This window comes from Saimiri boliviensis, chromosome 2 (genome assembly GCF_048565385.1).
Source record: "Saimiri boliviensis isolate mSaiBol1 chromosome 2, mSaiBol1.pri, whole genome shotgun sequence".
NCBI lineage: Eukaryota > Metazoa > Chordata > Mammalia > Primates > Cebidae > Saimiri > Saimiri boliviensis.
The window spans coordinates 11,585,813-11,607,257 of NC_133450.1; the positions used below are offsets into that span (position 1 = coordinate 11,585,813).

A 21,445-nucleotide genomic window follows, 5' to 3' on the forward strand; every position below is an offset into this window, starting at 1 on the left:
GCTCATCCCATACCCAATTCATTGGCAAGCCTTGCTGAGTTTTCCTCCTACGAAGCTCTTGCATGTGCTCACGCCCTGGCAAACCATGAGAACAGGAGAGGGATGGACGTGAAGGCTGGGCAGCCAGAGGGGTGGATGGCAGTGGCCCTGAGCCCGGCTGCGTTTGCGCAACACGTCCTGGTATGTGGCCTGGTATGGAACACAGACCCACTTTGCTGTGCTGAGGACGCAGGCACCTGATCGAAGCCTGGCCCCTTTGCTTCTTCTAAGATGGAGGTGGATTATACGTGAGTGGTGAGCCAGGTGCGGTGGCTCATGCCTGTAATCCCAGCACTTTGGGAGGCCGAGGCGGGCGGGTCACCTGAGGTCAGGAGTTCGAGACCAGTCTGGCCAACACGGTGAAACCCCATCTCTACTAAAAATACAAAATTAGCCCGGCGTGGTGGCAGGCGCCTGTAATCCCAGCTGCTCGGGAGGCTGAGGTAAGAGAATTGTTTGAACCTGGAGGGCGGAGGTTGCAGTGAGCTGAGATAGTGCCATTGCACTCCAGCCTGGGTGACAGAGTGAAATTCGGTCTCAAAAAAAAAAAAAAAAAAAAAAAGTGAATGATGAGCAGAAGTAAGGGCAGTTCTGTGCCCATCCTAGCAGCCAGGTCAAGGGCCAGTAGCAGCCACCTCACCAGGTAACCCCTGCAGCGTGGAGCCGGCTTCCCTCACTCCTGTGCATTGCGTATGCTTGGGTTTCTTGCCTTCACATCAGCTCTGAGCACTACTCAGGAGCCCTCCAACGTGCGCTCTGTTTAATACCTGGTTGGTTTCTATTCGTGTCTGGCTACCAAATAAGCTGCAATGGAACCCAGGAGTTCAGAGACATGGGGGATGCCTCAGGATTTGGGCGGAGAACTTCTGGAAGGAGGTGGGACTTGAACAGAAGTTTAAAGGAAGAGAGAGGGCTTTCCGGGGGGAGGGCCGTCTGCCCACAGTGAAAGGTAAAGCTCTAATAGTGAGCAGCAGTGAGGTGAGGGAGAGTTTCTGGGAACAGAAGGAAACTTTGGAGGCTCCCCAATGTATAGCCCCTTCCTGGTAGGACCAGCCCTGACTCTCAGTACCTATCACTGTCATGTCACCAAAATGAAAAGTGCCTCAAGATTCATGGATGCACGTGGCTTTCCTGAGGGAGTATAATTAACTCACTTCATTTGTTCGTTCTTCAGATTTAATTGGGTGTCTGCTTAGTGGCAGGTGAATGGGGACACTGAGGTGGATACATGTGATCCTTGACCAAGCCAGATTCAGTTCAGAGCGGCAGACAGGTACCAAGACAAGGCAGCGTGACAAGGCTATGCTGGGGAATTGCAAAAACTTTGGGGGCACGGAGAAGGCAGCAGGGACCTCTGCTTGAGATGAGTCGGAAAAGACCTTCAGAAAGTAGGTTTCCGTTCACACTAACATGTCAATGACTAATATCGCATGAAATCTGTTCCTGAAACAGATGAGCAAATGAATATCTGCCTCGCTAGCCTGGAGTCAGGATTGATAGACAGGTTTTGGCAGCCAGCAGGGAAGCAGGATAGTGCTGTAGTTAGAAGGGTAAGCTTTAACACCAGAATACCCGGCTTCAAGTCTCAGATCTGCTATGTATACCCCATCTGACCCGCGCCAGTGACTTCGCCTCTCTGAGCTTCTTTCCTTAACTGGAACAGAAGAATAAAAGGAAGATTTACCAGGCTGGGCATGGTGGCTCACGCCTGTAATCCTAGCACTTTGGGAGGCTAAGGCAGGCGGATCACTTGAGGTTGGGAGTTCAAGACCAGCCTGACCAACATAGAGAAACCCCATCTCTACTAAAAATACAAAATTAACCGGGCGTGGTGGTGCGTGCCTGTAATCCCAGCTACTTGGGAGGCTGAGGCAGGAGAATCGCTTGAACCCAGGAGGCGGAGGTTGTGGTGAGCCGAGATGTCACCATTGCACTCCAGCCTGGGTAACAAGAGTGAAACTCCATCTCAAGAAAAAAAAAGGAGGTGGGATTTACCTCGTAGAATTTGGGGGACGATGAACTAAGATAATACAGGGTACCCAGCACCTAGTTAACACTCAGCACACGTCAAAGAAAAAGTCAAGCTCACCGTGAAGAAGAGAGAGGATAACGAAGGAGAATGAAAGGCCTCGAAAGTTAGGCCGAGAAAATAAAATGTAAATAATAGCAACCAACGAATGTACGTACAGATGTGCTCTTCTTCCTCATTTCATCTTCCTGACAACCCTGTGAAGCAAGTCTTACCTTCATTTTCAATTCCATATGTTGCAACCCCTTCCTTTTATAGAGGAGGAAACTGAGGCTCAAAGGAGAAGCAATTTCCCCAAGACCTCGTGCGCAGCGTGAAGATGCAGTCTGGGTCATCGGGCCACGCCCCTGTGCTCTTGCTTGAGCCTCGTGATGTGGCTGCCTGGGAAGGCTGCGTGGAGCCCTGCAAGGCTGGGAGGCTTCACTGGGCACTGCAGGTGTGGCTGATGAGGAGACAGAACTGGCCGGAGCGGAGGCTCTGCGCTGGGGGGCTCCCAGAAGGGTCCAATGGCGATCCCTTGGGGAAGACAGACAAGTGGGCAGGGAGGCGAGGCAGATGCCTTACAAATGAAAATGCAAAAGCCAAATGCTGTAGCCTTTCTGGGGCGTAGGGCTGGCCTGCAGGGACTGGAGGCAAGGCCTGGTGGCCGAGCTCTGGGCTCCTGCACTGCGGGAAGATCCTCCTGGGGTCAGGCTTTTCCGCATACCTCCTCTTGTCCAAGTAGACACTATAACTCCTGCTCTGCCATTCAGAACACAGGGGCTCGGACGAGTGCAGTCACTGGCCCAGGGTCACAGAGGAAGAAAGTGGCAAACCATCACTCAAGCCAGGTTCTTCTGTCTGTGATGCTACATTCCTTTCAAAACATGATCCTAGCAGCTAATGAGAATCGTTGATGACTAGAAGCCACAGACAGTGCCGAGCGCTTTACTTGGATTACCTGTAACCTGTATGTCCCTCACTTGTTTTATAGAATAGGAACCTCAGGCTCAGAGAGGTTATATGAGATGCCTGAAGCCACACAGCATTACCACCCAGATCTTCCTTGACCCTGAAGCCCATACTTCTTCCTCTACAGCCTGTTTCCCAAAGTGTGTTCCATGGGATGCCCATTGGCATCCTGGCAGTGGAGGTGTTGATGAACAAACATTTTGGGAAACATTGGGTTAAACAGTGAGCTTCATATTAAGTTTCTCAGAAACTGTAATAATCTATTTTGTGAATCTCTGACAATGGAAATGGGTGTACACAAACTGATTAGGTCCTTAAAACTCTTTTATCATTAAATATTGCATTGGTTAGAAGGATGTTGAGTTGCAAATGGGAGAACCACTTCCCTCAGTAACCAGGACGGAAATAAGCAGCCCAGAGCTGATGTGGTGGCTCTGACATGGCACTGGAATGCCAACTCCTTCCAGCTTCCTGCTCTGCCCTCCTTAACATGTAGCTTTCATCCTGATAGTTGCAAAAAGCCCCTTCAGGCACCACAGCTACATTCCAGGCAGGAAGCAGGAGAAGGCAAGGTGCAAAGGTGAGTTTGAACCTTTATAGCCTGTAAGCACCCTCCAGCTGACTTCTGCTCACATCTCATTGGTCAGAAGTACATCACATGATCACTCTAGCTGCAAAGGAGCCTGGGAGAGTGAGTATTTCTAAGAAGCACCTTATCAATTGGATGGAATCAAAGGCCGATGGGTAAGAAAGGAGAGGATGGATACCACAAAACTCCTCCCGGAATTAGCGTTCTGTGAACCTAATTTAGAAAACATTGCTCTATACTCAAGCACTGCCCCCTCCACTTTATTTTTCTGCTCAGATTTCCCCCGCCTCCTACTCCACAGTTGATGTGCTCCAAGTACATTGTGGGTTGTGCAAGACTGAGGAACACAGATGTCCATCTTCCCTATTTTATTACCTATCTGCTGCTGGAGGGCAAGGACATAACTTACTTTCCTAGGTATCTGCGGCAGGGCAAGCCCTGGCACAAAAGCCAATTAATCCTACAAATGGCATGCAGAGGCAGAGAGTGGTGCAGAATGCCCTGCTTGGTTAGTTGAAGCAAGTACCAACTTAAGCCAGTATAAACAGAAAAGCAGACTCTTTAAGAAGGACCCAGAGGGCTCTGGGGAATACAGGGCCGTAATGCTGGCAGGGCTCAGGACAGGATGGGACAGTCTGAAAGCAAATTAGGATGCCAGGAAGCCTCTCTCCACATGGGTTATTTCATTCCCGTCTTAGTCCCTTATGGCTGCTATAACAAAATACCATAACCTGGGTGGCTTAGAAGCAACAGAGCTCTATTCCTCATGGTTCTGGAGGCTGGGAAGTCCAGGACCAAGCTGCTGGCAGATTCAGTATCTGGTGATGGCCTGCTTTCCGGTTCAGACATGGCGCCGTCTCACTGTGTCCTCGCATGATGAAAGGGGCGAGGGTCTCTCTGGGGTCTCCTTTATAAGGGCACTAATCCCATTTACGAAGGCTCCACCCTCCTATCTAGCCACAGCCCCCACCTCCTAATAGCATCACTTTGCAGGTGAGGGTTTTAACACATGAATTTAGAGGACACGCACATGTTCAGACCAAAATTGTGCACTGCCGATAGCCCACGTTTCTCTGCACCTCTGTCTAGGAGGCAGGAAGAAGATGGTGGCCCCTCAGTTCCCAGTGTAAATGAGCTCCAGACCCAACTGACCCACTTGGTCCAATTCCTAAGCCTGGAGAAAGACTGAGTAGCCCAGTTGGGTCAGGTATTACCACCTGTGTCTTCCCAGGGTGGGCCAATCAATTGAGTCCACCAGAGCGGGATGGGGAGGAGATAGCAGGGCTCATGCAGTGCAATGAGTGAGGGACTCTTAAGGCAGATACCCGAAGATGTGACCATCTCAACGTAGGATGTTGTCATATAGCAGAGGTCAGCAGATTATGACCCATGGGCTAAATCTAGCCTGCCACCATTTTGGTAAATAAGGTTTCATTGGAACAGCTATGCTCATTCATTTATGTCTTGTCTGTGGCTACTTTCGCACTGCAACAGTGCAGTTGAAGAGCTGTGACAAGGAGCACGTGGCCTGCAAAGCCAGATATTTTTTTTTCTGGCCCTTTGTAGAGCCAGTTTGCCAATGCCTGTATTATAGGGAAGAAGACTGTCTGTCTAGGAGCCAGATAGGGGGCAAGGATCTGTTGTTCACATCTGTATCCCCAAAGGCCACAGCAGGGGAAGCTAGATGGATGGATGGATGGATGGATGGATGGATGGATGGACAAACGGATGGACAGATGGACGGATGAAGTCCGAAGGCAGAAGCTGGAGTTGCTGTGAGTTCTCAGACCACTTCCCTGGATTTTGAGCAGCGCAGAGGGACGCTGCGGAAGGGTGTTTTTTCCTCCTCGTTCGCTCAGCCCCACATCTGCTCTTAATTGAGGCGTAGTGGTACAAGCCTGATTGGGAATAGCAGGGGCTGGGATGTGGTGAACATTAGGGAATAGTCACTTGGCGGGCTCCAGAGCTGCCAAAAACGAAAGTGTGCCGCTTGGCCAGATGTTTGCTCATTACCATCCGCTCTTCCTCAGAAACGTTTTAAGGGAACATTTGTTTGTTGAGGAAACACAGCTGTTCCCAGGGAACTGGGTTTCCCTCCTTTGGGCAGAGAAGTGGGGGAGGGGACTGTCTGGAGAGGGACACTGGGACGCTGTGGGTGGGTGGCAGCGAAAGACTCTGTGTCCGGCCAAGGGCAGGGTTCCATGAGGACAGCCCTTCCAGACATCCATCCATCCATCCATCCATCCATCCATCCATCCTTCCATCCATCCATCCATCCTTCCATCCATCCATCCATCCATTTTTTAGAGACCCTCAGTCCTCGTGCTCACTTTGCAGCGTGACTTTCTCCACACTCGTGAGAAGGAGGGACTGCTAGCTGGGTTTCTCAGAGAAGGAAGCAAGGGCTGGAAGGTGAAGTGACTCGACCAAGGCTCCCGAGTGGCCGAGCCCTGGCCTGCAGCTGGACTCTGGACACTAAGACCCCAGCCCGTGCACAGGCCCCTCATGCTCCAGCTTATTCTGGGATGTGTCTCCTTTGGGTCTCAGCCTCCCAGCCTGCTTGCACTTCTGTCTCTGCATCTCATTTTTCATTTCCTGTATCTCTTCGTCTTTTCCTTCTCAACCCTGGACTTCTGGGTTTCCACTTGATTCTGCCAGCCTCCCGCTCTGCCCTTCTGGGGGTACCCTGCCAGCATCTGTGGGTGTGCAGCTCTGTCTGAGTGGGGCTCTTCCTCCATCGGTCTCCCTTTTTCTCTGACTCGCCCCCCCATGTCCCTCTCCACCTCTGTCTTTCTTTGTGCCCAACCGGTGCCCCAAGACACCATCTTGTGTCTGGGGCAGGGTCTGTGCGATTTTTGCCTCCACTGGGGAAACTTACTTCTCTCTCTCTCTCTCTCCTTGGCAAATATTTCTGGTTTTTTGTTTTGTTTTGTTTGTCCAGATAGTGCTTTCCAAGTTGTGTGTTATGACCACGGGCGGATCATAAAATCTGTCAATAAAAGCTAGGTTGTGATCAGCAACTAAAAAAAAAAAGAAAAAAGAAAAGAATAGAAAATATCCGAATGTGTTACACACACTATTTTGTGAATTATTTGTTTCAGTTCTCTGCATGGATCTGGATTCCAATGTAAAATATTTTCACAATGAGATTTGGTTAAGAATATTTGAAAACCATTGAGTAAAGGTGCTTTGGCCACAAGTAGCAGAAAGTCCGATGCAAAAGGCCCAAAAGGAAGGAATTAGTTATCACCACTACGAAAAGTCCAGGGGGCGGGGCTGGTGAATCAGGGGCTGGACGATATCATCAGGGAGTCAGGTTCTTTCCTGTTTTGTCTTTGATCCTTCTCAGTGAGCCAGCTTTCTGCCCTCACGGTCACAAGGAGGCTGCTGTGGCCGTCTACCCCGACAGGTCCAGAAGAGAAGGAACCTTTGTAAAAACCAGGAAATCTTTCCTCTCACATTTCACTGGCCAGGACACGTGCCCACCCCTTAACTCATCACTGACAAAGGAGGCAGGTTTACCATGAATGGTTTTCACAAACTAGCACGGAGCCCTTCCTGCAGTGGGTGTCTGTGCAGAGGACAGTGGGCAGCAGAGGCCAGGGGCCTGTCTTGCCAAGGAGAAGATGGAAAAGCCTGTGGGCCGGGCTGCCACCATCTGCGCCGGCCTCTCACTGTCCCTTCTGCCTGGGTGCCTGCCAGTGTCCCTTTAGTCCCTCTTTTGGTCTGTCTTGAGGGGAGGCCATGGCGTGTGTGGGGTATCGTTTAGGCTCTCTGTGTTAGTTTTCTGTAGCTGCTGTGACAAATCACCACAAACGGAGTGGCTTAAAGCAACAGAAATAGATTTCCTCACAGTTCCGGAGGCCCGAAGTCCCAAATCAAGGCTGGCAGGCTGGGATCCCACTGAAGGCTCAAAGGGAGACTCCTTCCTTCGCGCCTCCAGCTTCCGGTGGCTGTGGTCATCTCGGCTTGTGGTAGCATCACCTGTCTCTGCCTCTGTCTCCCCACGGCTGTTTCCTCTTCTCTCCATCTCTCCTCTGTGTGTCTTTCACAAGAACACTTGTTATTGGATTTAGGGCTCACCTGGGTAATCCTGGATGATGTCATCTTGAGAGTCTCAACTTTAATTACATCTGAAAAGATTTTTTTTTTCCAAATAAACTCACGTTCACGGGTTTCTGGATGTGGGCATATATTTGAAGGTCACCCTTCGACCAGGGCAGTAGGGCCTGTGAGCTGTTAGAAAGACATCTCTGGGCCGGGCGCGGTGGCTCAAGCCTGTAATCCCAGTGCTTTGGGAGGCTGAGTCGGGTGGATCATGAGGTCAAGAGATCGAGACCATCCTGGTCAACATGGTGAAACCCCGTTTCTACTAAAGATACAAAAAATTAGCTGGGCATGGTGGCACGTGCCTGTAATCCCAGCTACTCAGGAGGCTGAGGCAGGAGAATTGCTTGAACCCAGGAGGCGGAGGTTGCGGTGAGCCGAGATCGCGCCATTGTACTCCAGCCTGGGTAACAAGAGCGAAACTCCGTCTCAAAAAAAAAAAAAAAGAAAGACATCTCTGATCCCCCAAGAGGGTTATAGGGCCCTGTTGTTACTAGTCACCGTGAGCCTCTTAGAACACACTTGGAAGCTTCTGCTGATGAGGTGACTTGCAGTGGGACCCTCAATCATTTATGCTGATGAGACAATTCAGGATAAGGACTGGCTATGTCTGGAGAAGCAGTCGTGGCATTAGAGAGCTGGGATTTTGAGTCATAGGATATCAGCCTGACCTCTGGGGAGGGGAGGTGGGCTGGAGATTGAATTCCGTCACATGGGCAATGATTCCATCAATTACGGCTATGTGAAACTCCAGTAAAAACTCTGGACACTGAAGCTTTGGTGAGCTGCCCTGGTTGGCAGTCCTCTGAGTTGGTCACATTCAAGCCTGAGAGGGTGATGTGTCCCTGAAGATGGTGGGGGCTTTGCATTCAAAATCCACCCATACCTCGTGTACATGTCTCTCTCTCTCTCTCTGGTTGGCTCTGATTTGTAACGTTCTGCTATAATAAAACTATAATGGCCAAAAAGACAAATGTGGTAGGATTCCACCTGTACAAAGCACCTAAGGGATCATATTACAGACACTGAAACTGTTTGTTCCAGGAGCTGGGAGGGGTGATGGGGAGTGGTTGTTTGATGGGTATGGAGTTTAGGTTTTGGAAGGTGACAAGCGTTCCCAAGATTGGTTGCACAACAATGCAAGTGTGCTTAGCACTGCTGAACTGGACATCTAAAGATGGCTAAGATGGTAAATTTTACGCTATGTGTATGTTACTACAATTTTAAAAATTATAATAAATATAGTGCTTTCCTGAGTCCTGTGAGTCTTTCTAGCAAATTATCAAATCTGAGGGTGATCATGGGAACTCCTAAATTTGTAGCCAACTGGATAGGGTATGAATGGCCTGGGAAACCCGTGAACTTGCAGCTGATGTCTGGAGTGAGGACAGTCTTGCAGAGGACTGTGCCCATTACCTGTGAAGCGTGGCCGAGCTCCACATCAATGAGGAAAGGGGAGGAAGAAAGTGAGAGCTGACTTTTGCACCAAGTGGCCTTAGGATCCCACCCAACCCTGAGTTGCTGTGATTCCTCTAGGAAGAACCCCAGCTCCGGAGCACTGTCCCCTCACCCCTGCCCACCACCACTAATCTGCTCCACTTACCAGTGCTGGGATCCTGCCCCTTGATTCCCTTTTTAGGATGTGTGTGTGCATGAGTGAGCATGTGTGTGTGAGTAAGCGTGTGTGTGAGTGGGAGCATGTGTGACCCTGTGCATGTGTATGAATATATGTGAGCGTGTGTGTGTCCGTGTCTGTGACCATGTACGTGAGTGTGCATGTGTGTGACCATGGGTATGAGTGTGAGCATGTGTGTTTGTAAGCATGTGTAAGGATATGCATGAGTGCATGTGAGCATGCGTGAGTGTGCATGTATGTGAGCATGTGAGCCGTGCATGTGAGTGTGATCACGTTTCATCATGTGCATGTGTGCATGTGTGAGCATGTGAGCCTGTGCATGTGTTAGTGTGAGCATGTATGTGTGCATGAGTGTGCATGCATGAGTGTGTGAGCTTGTGCATCAATATGTGAGCATGTGCATGAGTGCGCATGTGTGAGCATGTATGTGAGTGCAGGTGTGAGTGTGCATGTGTGAGCATGTGTGTGAGTGCATGTGTGAGCGTGTGCATGAGTGTGTGAGCATGTATGTGAGTGCAGGTGTGAGTGTTCATGTGTGAGCGTGTGTGAGTACATGTGTGAGCGTGTGCATGAGTGTGTATGTGAGCATGGATGTGAGTGCAGGTGTAAGTGTGCATATGTGAGCATGTGTGTGAGTGATGTGTGAGCATATGCATGAGTGTGCATGTGTGATTGCATTCTCTTTCCATCAGGACTGTGAGCTCCTCTAGGCCTAGAACTAGACTTTTTACCTTTCTGTTGCTTGCACCACCAGAGTGTTTTCTGATGAACGGATCCAGCCTTCTCTCTCTTTCCAGCCTGAAGGGCTTCCTCTTTGCTGGGCACTCACTGCCCCGCTTCCATCGTAAGAGTCTGCCTCTTTGAGTTTGTGCTGGATTGCTTTTGGAGTCTTTGTAGACAAAGGAAGGAGGAGAGCTGTTCAGCTACAATCCAGCACAGTGACTAACAAAACAAACAAAACACCGCCTGGCAGCGCCCCAAGCTCACCACCCCCGCCCGTGGTCCTGAGGCCACAAGGAGGGGTCAGACCCTCCTTCCCAAGGATGACCTCGCAGCCCCTGGGGAAGCAGACTGCTTAATTAGAACACCTTTAGTCAGAAACGCTCATCCATTTATAAGGAAAACAGCAACAGGCTTTTAAGGACATGCCATAAGTTTTACAGTTATTGGATATTTCAACTTGTTTACAAAAGCGATATTGTTAAATGGCCAACGGCCAGGCCCAGTTGTTTTTCCTCCTGTGCCTTCTGACAACAGGAAAGCATATTATCTCCCCCCAGCCAGCTCCCGGGAGGTGTGTGCAACTGCATTCCATTTTGCTATCTGTTTAATTATCCATTCAGCCCGGCTTACACTAAAGCTCTTTCTCGTTTGTTCACAGCCAGATCTGCTCTGGAATGCAGCGAAGAGCTCCTTCCCGCTTTCTCAGCCCCTGCAGCAGCTCCCACTTCACTCCAAGAAAATGCCAGCCCCCTGAGAACCTGTCCTTTTGGAACAGTGGATCAAAAAGCTGACCCAAGAGACCTTAATTTAACACCTCTGTGTCACGGGCTCCTTACGAATAGAAAGATACTGCTTTAGAAGACTGGTTTGCAAGCCAGACTGCTGGGCCCTAGAAGCCTTGGGAAGATTGGAAAAATAAACCTTATTGACCTCACCATTTCACGTTCTGATTTAGAGGGTGTGGGCCCTCTAATCTGACTTTTTTTTTTTTTTTTTTTTTTTTTGAGACAGAGTCTTGCTGTATCGCCTAGGCTGAAGTGCAGTGGTGCGATCTAAGCTTACTGCAACCTCCGCCTCCTGGGTTCAAGCAATTCTCCTGCCTCAGCCTCCCGAGTATGGGATCAGAGGCACATGCCACCACACCCAACTAATTTTTGTATTTTTAGTAGAGATGGGGTTTCACCATGTTGGCTTGGCTGGTCACAAACTCCTGACCTCAAGTGATCCATCCATCTTGATGTCCCAGAGTGCTGGGATTACAGATATGAGTCACTGCCTAGCCTAATCTGAAGTTTTGAAAGCTCCCGTAGGTACCTAGCAGTGGCCAGGCTTGGGGACTTACACCTGTAATCTCTGCACTTTGGGAGGCGGAGGTGGTAGGCCGAGGTGGGCAGATCACAAGTTCAGGAGTTCGAGATCAACTTGGCCAACATGGTGAAACCCTATCTCTACTAAAGATTAAAAAAAAAAAAAAAAATTAGCAGGCGTGGTGGTGTGTGCCTGTAATCCCAGCTACTAGGGAGGCTGAGGCAGGAGAATTGCTTGAACCTGAAAGGCAGAGGTTGCAGTGAGCCAAGATCATGCCATTGCACTCCAGCCTGGGCAATAGGGCTAGACAAAAAAAGAAAAGAAAAAAAAAACAGGAAAGAGGGGTTCCAAGATGGCTGAATAGATACAACTCCAGTGCGCAACACCCAGCAAGAGAGATGCAGAAATCTAGAGATCTCCTAGCTCCAACCGAGATACCAGGTGCATTTCAATGGGTCTAGTCCAACGGTGAGCAAAGCCCACTTAGGGCAGACCGAGGCTGGGAGGGGTGCTGCTTCACCCAAAAAGTGCATCAGACCAGCGAGTCAGAGGCTCCCCCTCTGGCACTCGGGTCCAGATACAGTGCTTCCCCCAAAGCCTCAGCAATACATAGAACAGGGGATCTTTGCCAGCCAAGCTCCAGGAATTACAAGCACGGAGTTGAATAATAATCCAGGACGGTGTCCCGGACTGGCGCACAGACCTAAACAGACACATAAGCCCAAAAGGCAGCTGGGAGAACCTGTGGACTGAGTTGTTGCCCCCTCCCCCTGCCCCGAGAGAGAGAGGGAGCTGCAAGTGGGAGCGGCTGGGTGGGCTCCTACCCCACGACTAGAGAGAGAGGAAGCTGAAAGTGAGAGATGGCTGGGTGCTGCTGGGCAGGTCCCTACCCTCTCCCACAAACCCCGGAGGGCTGAAGCTCTGACTCTAGCGGGTTGTGCAGCCAGTGCCACAGTCTGAGCTGAACCCTGAATGATCCAGCCCAGTGGAAGAAGGGCACAACCCACCATTAGAGGGGTGGGACTGGGCTACTTTTTTTTTTTTTTTTTTTTTTTTTTTTTTTTTTTTGAGACGGAGTTTTGCTCGTTACCCAGGCTGGAGTGCAATGGCGCGATCTTGGCTCACCGCAACTTCCGCCTCCTGGGTTCAGACAATTCTCCTGCTTCAGCCTCCTGAGTAGCTGGGATTACAGGCACGTGCCACCATGCTCAGCTAATTTTTTTGTATTTTTAGTAGAGACGGGGTTTCACCATGTTGACCAGGATGGTCTCGATCTCTTGACCTCGTGATCCACCTGCCTCGGCCTCCCAAAGTGCTGGGATTACAGGCTTGAGCCACCGCGCCCAGCCTGGGCTACATGTTTTAACAAAAAACACAGGATGCCTACGTAGCAACGGGGCTGCATTCTTGACAACCCAGCAGCGCCTATGGGTCAGCAGAAGAGGCGGGCCTAATCTCCCAGTATAAACAAAAAAGACACAGGAAGCTTCCCTAGTAACCTGAAGGAGGCCCTAGAAATCCAGTAGCGCCTCCACAGGCAGACAGCCGAACTCATCAAGCAGCTCCCTGACAACACAGCCAGGTAAACCCACAAAGATGGGGAAAAACCAGCACAAAAAACATGAAACCATCAAAGACCAGAACACCTCTTCTCCTTCAAGGGATCGCAACTCCTCAACAACACAGGATCACAACTTGACTGAGAAGCAGTGCGATGAATTGACAGAAACAGGCTTCAGAAGGTGGAAAATAACAAACTTTTCTGAGCTAAAGGAACACGCTCTAACTCAATGCAAAGAAACCAAAAACCTTGAAAAAAGGTTAGACGAAATGTTAACTAGAATAACCAGCTTAGAGAAGAACATAAATGACTTGATGGAGTTGAAAAACACAGCACGAGAACTACGTGAAGCAAACACAAGTTTTAATAGCCAAATCGATCAAGCAGAAGAAAGGATATCAGAGATTGAAGATCAACTCAATGAAATAAGAAGAGAAGGCAAGACAAGAGAAAAAAAAGTGAAAAGAAATGAACAAAGCCTCTAAGAACTATGGGATTATGTGAAAAGACCTAACCTACGCTGGATGGGTGTACCTGAATATGACGGGGAGAATGAATCCAAGCTAGAAAACACGCTCCAGGATATTATCCAGGAGAACTTCCCAAGCCTAGCAAGGCAGTCCAAAATTCAAATTCAAGAAATACAGAGAACTCCACAAAGATATTCCTCAAGAAGAACAACCCCAAGACACATAATCATCAGATTCACCAGGGTTGATACGAGGGAAAAAATGCTAAGGCAGCCAAAGATAAAGTCAGGTCCCCTACACAGGGAAGCCCATCAGACTCACAGCAGATCTCTCAGCAGAAACCCTACAAGCCAGAAGAGAGTGGGGGCCAGTATTCTACATCCTTAAAGAAAAGAACTTTCAATCCAGATTCTCATATCCAGCCAAACTAAGCTTTTAAGTGAAGGAGAAATAAAATCCTTTATGGACAAGCAATTACTGAGAGATTCTGTCACCACCAGACCTGCCCTACAAGAGCTCCTGAAGGAAACGCTAAGCATGGAAAGGAACAAGTACCAGTCACTGCAAAAGCAAACCAGTTGGCAAAGACCAAAAATACAATGAAGAAAACGAGCCAACTAATGGAAAAGAAAACCAGCCAGGAACAAAATGGCAGGATCAAATTCACACATAACAATACTAACATCGAATGTAAACGGCCTAAACACCTCATTCAAAAGACATAGACTGGCAAACTGGATAAAAAGTCAAAACTCATCAGTGTGCTGTACTCAGGAAACTCAGCTCACATACGAAGACACGCATAGACCCAAAATAAAGGGATGGCAGAAGATTTACCAAGCAAATGGAGAACAAAAAAAAAAAAAGCAGGGGTTGCAATCCTAGTCTCTGATAAAATGGACTTCAAACCAACAAAGATCAAAAGAGACAAAGAAGGACACTACATAGTGGTAAAAGGAACAATGCAACAAGAAGAGCTAACCATCCTAAATATATATGCACCCAATGCAGGAGCACCCAGATACATAAAGCAAGTTCTTAATGACCTAAAACAAGATTTAGACTCCCACACAATAATAGTGGGAGACTTCAACACTCCACTGTCAATATTAGATCAACAAGACAGAAAATTAACAAGGTTATCCAGGACTTGAATGCAGAGCTGGACCAAGCAGATCTAATAGACATATATAGAACTCTCCACCCCAAATCCACAGAATATACATTTTTCTCAGCACCACATTGCACTTACTCTAAAATTGACCACATCATTGGAAGCAAATCACTCCTCAGCAAATGCAAAAGAATGAAAATCATAAGAAACAGTCTATCAGACCACAGCGCAATCAGACTAGAACTCAGGATTAGGAAACACACTCAAACCTGCACAACCACTTGGAAACTGAACAACTTGCTTCTGAGTGTCAACTGGATAAATCATGAAATGAAGGAAGAAATAAAGATGTTCTTCAAAACCAATCAGAATGAAGACACAACATACAAGAATCTCTGGGACACCTTTAAAGCAGTGTCGAGAGGGAAATTTATAGCAATAAATGCCCACATGAGAAACAAGGAAAGATCTAAAATGGACACCCTATCATCAAAATTGAAAGAGCTAGAGGAGCAAGAACAACAACAACAACAAAAAACTCAAAAGCTAGCAGAAGACAAGAAATAACTAAAATCAGAGCTGAACTGAAGGAGACAGAGACATAAAATCCCTTAAAAAAAATCAATAAATCCAGGAGCTTGTTTTTTGAAAAGATCAACAAAATAGATAGACTGATAGCCAAATTAATAAAAAAGAAAAGGGAGAAGAATCAAATAGATGCCATTAAAAACAATAAAGGGGATATCACCACTGATCCCACAGAAATACAAACTACCATCAGCGATTACTACAAACAGTTCTATGCACATAAACCAGTAAACCAGGAGGAAATGGATAAATTCCTAGACACTTGTACTCTACCAAGACTAAACCAGGAGGAAGTTGAAACCCTGAATAGACCAATAACAAGGGCTGAAGTAGAGGCAGCAATCAATAGCCTACCAACCAAAAAAATTCCAGGTCCAGATGGGTTCACAGCCGAATTCTACCAGACGTACAAAGAGGAGCTGGTTCCATTCCTTCTGAAACTGTATCAAACAATACAAAAGGAGGAAATCCTCCCTAACTCATTTTATGAGACCAACATCATCCTGATACCAAAACCTGACAGACTCAACTAAAAAAGAAAACTTCAGGCCAATATTCATGATGAACATTCACGCAAAAATCTTCAATAAAATACTGGCAAACAGATTGCAACAGCACTCAAGAAGCTTATCCATCACGATCAAGTAGGTTTCATCCTGGGGATGCAAGGCTGGTTCAACATACACAAATCCATAAATGTAATCCATCACATAAACAGAACCAAAGAAAAAAAAACACATGATTATCTCAATAGATGCAGAGAGGGCCTTTGACAAAATTCAACAGTGCTTTATGCTAAAAACTCTCAATAAACTAGGTATTGATGGAACGTATCATAAAATGATAAAAGTTATATATGACAAACCTACAGCCAATATCATACTGAACGGGCAAAAGCTGGAAGAAGTCCCTTTGAAATCAGGCACTAGACAAGAATACCCTCTCTCACCACTCCTATTCAATATAGTATTGGAAGTTCTAGCCAAAGAAATCAGGCAAGAAAAAGAAATAAAGGGTATTCAATTATGAAAGGAGGAAGTCAAACTGTCTCTATTTGCAGATGACATGATTGTATATCTAGAAGACCCCATCATCTCAGCCCAAAATCTTCTCAAACTGATAAGCAACTTCAGCAAAGTCTCAGGATACAAAATCAATGTGCAGAAATCACAAGCATTCCTATATACCAATAACAGACAAACAGAGAGCCAAATCAAGAGCGAACTCCCATTCACAATTGCTACAAATAGAATAAAATACCTAGGAATGCAACTAACAAATGATGTACAGGACCTCTTCAAGAACTACAAACCACTGCTCAAGGAAATAAGAGAGGATATAAACAGATGGAAAAACATTCCATGCTTATGGTTAGGAAGAATTAATATTGTGAAAATGGTCATACTGCCCAAAGTAATCTATAGATTCAATGCTATCCCCATCAAGCTACCAATGACCTTCTTCACAGAACTGGAAAAAACCACTTTAAACTTCATGTGGAATCACAAGAGAGCCCGCATAGCCAAGACAATCCTAAGCAAAAAGAACAAAGCTGGAGGTCTCACACTGCCGGACTTCAAACTACACTACAAGACTACAGTAATCAAAACAGCATGGTACTGGTACCAAAACAGAGACATAGACCAGTGGAACAGAACAGAGTCCCCAGAAGAAATACCACTCATCTACAACCATCTGATCTTTGATCTTTGACAAACCTGGCAAAAACAAGCAACGGGGAAAGGACTCCATGTTTAATAAATGGTGTTGGGAAAACTGGCTAGCAATGTGCAGAAAGCAGAAACTGGAATCCTACCTGTCACCTTACACTAAAATTAACTCCAGATGGATTAAAGATTTAAACATAAAACCTAACACCATAAAAACACTAGAAGAAAACACAGGCAAAACCATCCAGGACACAGGTATAGGCAAGGACTTCATGACTAAAACACCAAAAGCAATGGCAATAAAAGCCAAGATAGACAAATGGGATCTAACTAAAATTCAGAGCTCTGTACAGCAAAAGAAACAATCATTAGAGCGAATCGGCAACCAACAGAATGGGGAAATTTTTTTGCAATCTACCCATCTGACAAAGGGCTAATAACCAGAAACTACAAAGAACTAAAACAGATTTACAAGAAAAAAACAAACAATCCCATTCAAAAGTGGGCCAAGGATACGAACAGACACTTTTTCAAAAGAAGACATATATGAGGCCAACAAACATATGAAAAAATGCTCATCATCACTGGTCATTAGAGAAATGCAAATCAAAATCACATTGAGATATCATCTCACACCAGTTAGAATGGTGATCATTAAAAATCTGGAGACAACAGATGCTGGAGAGGATGTGGAGAAACAGGAACACTTTTACACTGTTGGTGGGGGTGTAAATTAGTTCAACCGCTGTGGAAGACAGTGTGGCGATTTCTCAAGGATCTAGAAATAGAAATTCCATTTGACCCAGCAATCCCATTACTGGGCATATACTCAAAGTACTATAAGTCGTTCTACTATAAAGGCACACACAAGTTTGTTCACTGCAGCCCTGTGTACAATAGCAAAGACCTGGAACCAACCCAAATGCCCATCAATGATAGACTGGACAGGGAAAATGTGGCACATATACACCACGGAATACTATGCAGCCATAAAAAGTGATGAGTTTGTGTCCTTTGTAGGACTTGGATGAATCTGGGAACCATCATTATCAGCAAACTGACACAAGAACAGAAAGCCAAACACCGCATGTTCTCACTCATAGGTGGGTGTTGAACAGTGAGAACACGTGGACTCAGGGAGGGGAGCATCACACACTGTGGGCAGTTGTGGGGGTAGGGAAGAGACAGTGGGGGGTGGGGAGGGTGGGGAGGGATAACATGGGGAGAAATGCCAGATATAGTATGCACTTAAATAAATAAATTTTTAAAAAAAAGAAAAAAGGAAAGAGAAATAAAGGAGAAAGGAAAAGAAGGGGAGGGGAGGGGAGGGGAAGGGAGGGGAGGGGAGGGGAAGGGAGGGGAGAGGAGGGGGGAGGGGAGGGGAGGGGAGGGGAGGGGAGGGGGGAGGGGAGGGGAGGGAGGGGAGGGGAGGGGAGGGGAGGGGGGAGGGGAGGGGAGGGGAGGGGAGGGGAGGGGAGGGGAGGGGAGGGGGGAGGGGAGGGGAGGTGAGGGGGGAGGGGAGGGGAGGGGAGGGGAAGGGAGGGGAAGGGAGGGGAGGGGAGGGGAGGGGAGGGGGGAGGGGAGGGGAGGGGAGGGGAAGGGAGGGGAAGGGAGGGGAAGGGAGGGGAGGGGAGGGGGGAGGGGAGGGGGGAGGGGAGGGGAGGGGAGGGGAGGGGAGAGGAGGGGGGAGGGGAGGGGGGAGGGGAGGGGAGGGGAAGGGAGGGGAAGGGAGGGGAAGGGAGGGGAGGGGAGGGGGGAGGGGAGGGGGGAGGGGAGGGGAGGGGAGGGGAGGGGGGAGGGGAGGGGAGGGGAGGGGAGGGGGGAGGGGAGGGGAGGGGAGGGGAGGGAGGAGGGGAGGGGAGGGGAGGGGAGGGGGAGGGGAGGGGAGGGGAGGAGAAGGGAGGGGAAGGGAGGGGAGGGGAGGGGAGGGGAGGGGAGGGGAGGGGAGGGGAGGGGAGGGGAGGGGAGGGGAAAGGAAGAGAGAAGAAGCCAGGCTTCCACTTAAGGGCTGCGCAGGTACTAGCAGCTAGAGCTGGAGCCCTTTGGCCTTGATCACCTCTGCCTGTCTTTGCCCTGAAGTTCTGTGATGCTCTCTCCTGGTGGAGGGTGAGGGTGAGTGGTCAAGTCCCCTGCTCTTCTCACCAACACCGGGTAGGAACTCCACACCTGCCCAGCTGGCTGGGCTTGAGCGAGCTCACACCTGGAGGAGTCATCTCAGGTGGACAGGGCTGGGAAGCCATCCTGCAGCTATGAGTAACTGGGAGGCACGGATGAGCTGACGCAAGGGTTTTGTGAGGGTCTCTTTGCGGAACATCTGCACTGGCTCGGCTGTGTCTGCGGGACCTGGGAAAATGTATCCCTGGCCCGGGTTTCACTGGGAAAGCACCTCCAGACGAAGGTGGACTTGGCCACTGCTGCTGGCTTAGCTGAGGGCTGTGGAGAGGAGGGTAAGAGGCAGGGAGCTCAAGGTGAAAGACCCTGCTCCCAGCAGCCTTGGTTTGTCCCCAGAGAAGTGACCCCAGGGAGAGGGGCCAGGAGCTCCCGCATTCAGACTTCCTCAGCCCTTCCCTCTGCGGTAGACGGAGCGAGGACATTAACAACGGTAACAATCTAGTGGATTATTACTCTCTTTCCTTTCTTTCTTTCCTTCCTTCCTCCCTCTCTCCCTCCCTCTTCCCTCCCTCCCTCTTTCTTTCTTTTCCTTCCCTCCCTCCCTCCATCCCTTCCTCCCTCACTCCCTCCCTTCCTTCCTTCTCATTTCAAAAGCCTTCACATCTTTTCCTACAACTGTACACTAGGGACAATCCAAACAGCCTGTGAGAGGGTTAAATGAGACAGCACATGTTTATGACCTGGCATGAAGTCATGGGGCAGAGGTATAGCTTCTTTCTGTCTTCTCTGATGTTTTGCTGAAATGACTGACAGTAGATAAATAGGAGAAAAACGTTTACAAATATATTTACATGTATGTGAACATGGCAGTCCTGAAAATGTGAGATTCAAAGAAGGCCCAGATGGTTGAGGCTTCAACACTCTCTTGATGACGGGGAAGGAACGGGCGAAATGTAGGCAATTGTGAGGGATGGTGAATAATTTCCAGGGGAAATGAATGAGCCCAAAGAACAATGGCCTGAAACAAAGTTCATCTGAGCTCTGGGGGAGGTGGCAGGAAGGTGAGGGGCAGCCCTTCACTGTGAGCAAAGGTTGTCTCATTAGGCAGATAAAGACTCCCAGGTAGCCTTTCTGTGGTGCCCTCAGAAGAACGGATGAAAAGCCTGTTTGGGCATGGTGACGACTTTTAGTTTCTTCTCCAGTGGTTAATCTTTCCTGGTTATTTGGTGAGATTCCTGGGTAGGGGGAGGGGCGTCCCAAGACAGTTGCATTTCTTTTGGAAAGAAGTTTCCTTAGTCAGCTAAGAAAATTTCGGAAACAGTCTCCCTCTGCACTGGGATTGTGGGAAGAGAAACAGAAGGTTAGAAAGTTAGACCGCCGTTAAGGCCTCCAGTTTTTCTTATTTCAAAGTGCTCCGCATGCCAAAACGTCATGCTCTGTGGTATTGTTCTCTGTGCCCCAACAAAGTTTCTATCCTGGAAACTTCCTTTCTCTTCCCTAACTAGGTCGGAGCTCTTCCCTCCTGGATGAGCTTCCCCGATTTACCAAGTCCACGAGCTTTCTTGTCCGTTGAGTATGGTACAGAGGGAAAGGGTTGGGCCACAATGTCCCCTAGAGCCACAGGCTGGTCTTGACTCTTCCACAACCTTTTGCAAGTCACTTTTCTGCTGTGGGCTTCAGTTGACTAGCAGTAAAAATGAGTAGCTGGGCTAGGTGACTCTGAAATTGTCTTTAGCTTGATCAATCTTAACCTCGCATTGACGTATATCACACAACCACAAGTAGACTGATGGCACAGTTGAACAAACATGGGCTTTGAAGCCAGACAGATGAATGTTCAAATTCCAGCTCAGCGCCTTACTATCTGTGTGACTTTAGCAATTGCTTAATATCTCTGAGTCGCGACTGCCTGTCTGTTATGTGAGATCATAAACAGAGGTCCCAAAACGTTATCCCGAGGATGCAGTTGGATGATATATGTTATGTGCCTAACGCATAGTCTAAAGCTCAGTGAGTGTTGGTTTCCACTCTCTAATTTGCTGTACCCACCGGGTGGTCCCCCGGGTCACCGGGTCAGATATTCCCTGCCCCTGTTGCTTTGCTGTCCCTGGTCAGGCAATTGGTGAGTGAACAAATTCTGGCTGAGCTCTGCTCTGGACATGCATTGAGAGGGCGGTGGCACTCTGTTGCACTCAAGTGGTTTCAGCCTTGCCAATGGAGATAGGTTGAAGATATGGCCTGGACACGGGGTCTGCTGGCATCTGGAGGCCACAGATGCTGCTAAATATCCTCCAGTTTACACGAAAGCGCCACAGCAAAGGATTACCAGCCCCTGGTGTCAGTAGCGCCTGGGTTGAGAAACCCTGGTGTCGGAAAACAGTGAGTACGCAGGGATATTCATGGGACACCGATATCGTCTGCTACAAAAACCAGGACCCAAAGTGGGTGTATTAGTCCATCTTCACACTGCTGATAAAGACATACCTGAGACTGGGTGATTTATAAAGAAAAAAGGGTTTAATAGACTCACACCTCCACGTGGCTGGGG

At 48.4% G+C, this 21,445-nt stretch overlaps 1 long non-coding RNA gene across 2 annotated transcripts in view; it reads right to left on the minus strand.

Annotated features, from left to right (window-relative positions):
• Positions 1-626: 626 nt before the first annotated feature.
• LOC141583474 (uncharacterized) overlaps positions 627-21,445 on the minus strand; it is a 99,838-nt gene continuing 79,019 nt past the window's right edge. Inside the window, exons 3-4 of one of the 2 annotated variants that reach the window (XR_012516091.1) lie at positions 10,083-10,240; positions 627-2,584 (exon numbers count right to left, since the gene is read on the minus strand). This is a non-coding gene — a long non-coding RNA (uncharacterized LOC141583474). Of the gene's footprint in view, positions 2,585-6,048; positions 7,742-10,082; positions 10,241-21,445 lie in introns of those variants that run through there. The other variant, XR_012516090.1, reaches the window with a different exon arrangement.